Below are 3,815 nucleotides of genomic sequence, written 5' to 3' on the forward strand. Positions count from 1 at the left end.
ATAAGTTGATAGATTTTTTTTTTTTTTTTAAATGTTTGTCAACAACACTATTAAAAATTAATAGTTTGTTTAAAGTAATCAATTGAGAGAATGCGAAGCGCAGGAGTGGCGGGAGATCTTTCCTCCTAGTGTGCAACTTATTGTAACCAAGGAACGCTGAGCTTCTGTTTTTATTATGAATCCCATTTCAATAAAAAAAAAAAAAATTGAGAGAATGCGAGAGATCATATTGACATGAATACCACAAAAAATAGGAAAACCACAAGAAATATTCTCTCCAAACAGTTAACAAGTATTATTAATTAATGTTACATTTTGACATAAAAGATATTGTAATCCTTCTGCCAGCATGTCCAAATAGAAGCTAATTCAGTGACATATCATTTAGCAAAGAATACTCTCTTGAATATTTAAGATAGGGTTTGGATGGAGGAATGTTCTCATTGTATTGCTTCTATTATTTCTTTAGAGCTTGTTGCTCCTGTTAGTTAGAGTTTTCAAAACTCTGGTAAACTATTTGATTATGAAATGAGATGAATCTTTTATCAAAAAAAAAAAAAAAATCCTTCTGCCAGCACAAGCAATAATTGAGGAAGCCAATTAAAAGTACAGAACTTTTTAAGTTGTAGGAAATGGAGTGAATAGTTGGCTTGTATTGTACTCTAGCTGGGCTTATTTTTCAATGGCATGAAATGGTTTTTTTTATTATTATTATTATTGAATAGTGTTTGACACTGCCTTTATAATTTTTATTTTTTTTTATTTTTTATTTTTTATGCAACTTGCTGTAAAAATTATCATGTCCCTCACAAATTCTTTAAAAATATTTGGTTGTCCTGATCTTGAAGAAGGTATAAACTTGGATGAGAGTATCTCCAGCAAAAGTAGGCAAAATAACTACGGAAAAAGTATAAATTTTTACTTTAACTACTTATTTTTCCATACACTAACAAATTTTATATTCTACTATTTATTTTCTTTAAATATTATTTTGTGTGCAAAAGAGTGAAAAAAAAAAAAAAAAAAAAAAGAGGAGAAAAGAGAGTAAAATAAAGAAAGTGAGAGAAAACAAATAATAAACAAAGTTTATAGTGTGAATAGTGAATAGGTTGATTAGCTTCTTTACTATTCACACTAAATGAAAAAAAGTTAAGTTGCATATTCTGCTAGAGACGAAAAAACACTTATAATAGTCAAATTTAACTATTATTAAGAATTTAACTATTCTTTTGGAGATGCATCATATACTTTATTTCCCCTTTGTTTTCTTTCTAATTGTTTAACTAGCTTGGAAAGTTTATTCAGTGAAGTCGTACACTGTTTGGGAAAAAAAAAAAAGGAAGCTAAAGCCAAACTAGAACAATTAAATAATAAAAATAATAAAGACTAGTGATATCTTTGCACACAAATCTCAATAAGGTCTTTGTTAGAAGAAATTTGAGCTTTAAATTAAACACATTTTTTAGCGTTTGGAAGGGGAAAAAGTGCTCTGTTAGAAGAAATTCAAACGATCACTTTTTTTCTTGAAAGTGCTTTTTAGAACTTAAAAGAACGTTTGATGCTTTGAAATGCAAACCCATACATGTTCTAAGCAAACTACCCCAATCTTGACCATGCTCAGAGTATTAGATTAATTGGTTCCATGCTTGGGCTTTTCTATCAAGGGGTGTTACATAGGAATTTTTCAGTTAATAAAGAGAAAAGATGCAAATCCGAAACATCTATAGTGATGATGTACTTATGTACGGATTTGGCAGCGAATGGCATTGGTTTCGAGCAATCCCACAAAGAGGTCTGGGCGGGCAAGCCCTGCACCTACACTCTTTACGGAGGCTGTGTGAATTACATGCAATTGGGACAGCAAATTATACCTGATTCCGATGTTTGTGTGATAACTACTAAGTAGTGTACACCATAATACAATTAAACAACTATAATCCATAATAAGATAACATAGAACAGTTTAATTTAATCGACTTGGTCTATATTTTCTTATAAAATAACATTGAGTAAGGTTTTAGTGAAAATAATTTTTTAAAGAAAAAAAAAAAAAAACTTCACTTTAGACCCATGAACTTTACTTGATTTGACATACCCCTGAACTTTGAAACTTCTCAATTTATACCTCTGAACTTTTAATTATAATCAATTTGAACCCTTCCGTTAAATTTTAAACATTAAAAGTGATATAATGACGTTTATACCCCTAACTTTTTTATAAATTGGCGGAGGGGTTCAAATTAATTGTAAATGAAAGTTTAAAGGTCCAAATTGAAAGGTTTCAAAGTTCGGAAAGTACGTCTAACCGCATGGTAGTTCATGAGTCTAAAATAAAGTTTCCAATATATATATATATATATATATATATATATATATATATAAACGAAATTCAATATTTATTCGAGAACCCACAAACAAAGACATACAACTTTTGGTAATAGGTTCATTAGACCAGCCCACTACACTGGTCCAATTATTACTAGTCAAAAAATTGCATGAAAATTGAAGCAAATTATCATCCTAGCTTCCAAGAAGCCACCAAGTTGGAAAAGGCAGCGAAGGAAGTCCCACCACTGGTCCAAGCCGCCCTTGCCATCGCTCTCATATCAAGACTTCGCTTTCTGAGAATTTTTCCTTCCTCCAATTCCATCAGCTTTCTCACGCTCGTTTCCACCTCCTCTGAACTCACCTCCTCCTCAGAAGATGTTGCCATGTTAATGGGTATTGCCAGCTTCATTTCCTCCACCAAAACCACAGCATTCGCGTGCTGCTCAGCATACAATGGCCACGCCACCATCGCCACGCCGTGACTCACCGCTTCTAGCACCGAGTTCCACCCGCAGTGCGTCACGAAACCGCCTACCGCTTCATGGCTCAGAATTTCACTCTGTGGAGCCCAAGACTTCACCACCAGACCCCTTTCTTTTGTCCTCTCCAAAAACCCTTTTGGCAATATCACCTCCAAGTTTGGTTCTGTAGTTGTTGAACCCTGTGGACTCTTCACCACCCACAAGAATCTTTGGTTGCTTCTCTCCAACCCAATTGCAATCTTTTCATGTTGCTCTTCAGAAAACGTGCCTTTTCTACCAAAGCACAAGAACACAACGCTTCTGCTCGGCTGTGCATCTAACCAATCTAAACATTCCGACGATGCATCGCTTGAGCTGCTGGCGCTGGCTCTATCTTTGGCATCTGTGATCAGCGGCCCAATAGGGTACACCGGCGGAATTAGACCGTTTGGAACGCAAGCACCATCGGCTATGGCTTTGATTGCAAGTGGCTCAAGTGAGTCAAACGTGTTTACTATGAACCCCTTTGATTTGGGTAGGCAAGAGGCATTGTTAAGGAAGAAATGGTAAGTGGGGTCGTCCCGTTGGAGAAGAGGCTGAGGCATGTCGGAAGCTTTGATGGGTGGTAGTCCAGGAATGTGCAACAGAGTGCTGCCGAGATCCTTGAAGCTTTTGGTGGTTTGACCATGGAGGGTTGGCAAGTAGAGAAAAAGGGCAAGAGTAGAAGCACAAGAGGTGCAGTAGTAGTAAGTTGGGATGTTGAGGGTGTCATCGGAGTAGGGGTGGACAACCGAGGTTATGAGGGCGAGAACAGAGGAGGACAGAGAGATGGTTCGGAGGGAGTCACGACGTGGGGGGCGGTGAGGAGGATGAGCTTGGAGGCGTTGACTATTTGGGCTTGGATGTCGTGAGAGTGTTGGGGTGGGGGGAGGTGGATTGAGGGGAGGGAGTGGAAGGAGATGGGGAGATTGGTTTTGGAGAGGTGGTCGATGTATGAGGAAGTGGCGGATGCTTCGGAAGGGATGG

At 37.0% G+C, this 3,815-nt stretch overlaps 1 pseudogene; it reads right to left on the minus strand.

Annotated features, from left to right (window-relative positions):
* Nucleotides 1-2,468: 2,468 nt before the first annotated feature.
* LOC132165119 (UDP-glycosyltransferase 88F4-like) lies at nucleotides 2,469-3,807 on the minus strand (annotated as a pseudogene).
* Nucleotides 3,808-3,815: the final 8 nt, after the last annotated feature.

This window comes from Corylus avellana, chromosome ca11 (genome assembly GCF_901000735.1).
Source record: "Corylus avellana chromosome ca11, CavTom2PMs-1.0".
In the NCBI taxonomy this organism is placed as follows: domain Eukaryota; kingdom Viridiplantae; phylum Streptophyta; class Magnoliopsida; order Fagales; family Betulaceae; genus Corylus; species Corylus avellana.